This window comes from Necator americanus, chromosome V (assembly GCF_031761385.1).
Source record: "Necator americanus strain Aroian chromosome V, whole genome shotgun sequence".
Classification (NCBI taxonomy): Eukaryota; Metazoa; Nematoda; class Chromadorea; order Rhabditida; family Ancylostomatidae; genus Necator; species Necator americanus.
Window position 1 is genome coordinate 3730573 of NC_087375.1, and position 775 is coordinate 3731347.

Consider the following 775-nt stretch of genomic DNA (forward strand, 5'->3'; position numbering starts at 1 on the left):
ATGAGCAGTTAGAGGTGGTTTTGTGGTATTATGTTGATATTACCGGTTTACCTAAGTGTACTTGATCCACTAGTCCCGTTGTTACATTTTCCATCCAAACCCTATTATTAATTCATTGTGACATTTCTACTTTTTGGAAAAGTTCTACGAGTCATATTTCATTATCATTATCACAATTGTCACTTATATCCGATCATCCTTTTTTCCGACGAATTAAAAAGTACAGTTTCGGCTGCTCTCTTTACTACAACCACAGAATACTGTATGTAAAAAAACTGTCTGGAAGTGAATAGCTAACAAAACAGAGCGCACCGCAGAAGAGGTGTGAAGGAAGTAGAGGAACCAAGACAGTACGTGGACAATAACTGCTTATTGTATATTGTGTTTATCTTTTGCTGTAGCTTACGACAAAATAAATGCTCTAATCTGGATCCACTCTAAATCTACAGTACTTAACGAAATGATAGGTTCAACCATGTAAAAGTAGCCCCAGATTTTGGTTCCTGCGGAGTGCTAGTTCATGTCTAAGCCGATTTATCGTCCAAGAAAACCCTGGGTGATAACTTTTGCCTACCAAGTTTATTTTTTTTCCTGGAAAGTGGTGTAGTGGTAAGGTAGGTCCGCTTCAAATTTCATATTTTAGTCGGTCAGACGAACCTTCACGTTCTTTTGGCCCTGTACTCCTTCCTGAGATTTTTTTTTGTAATTTGTAAAAGTGGAATGGAACAGAGGTCCCAGTGATCATGAAAAGGTCTAGATCAAAGTTTTCAAAGTA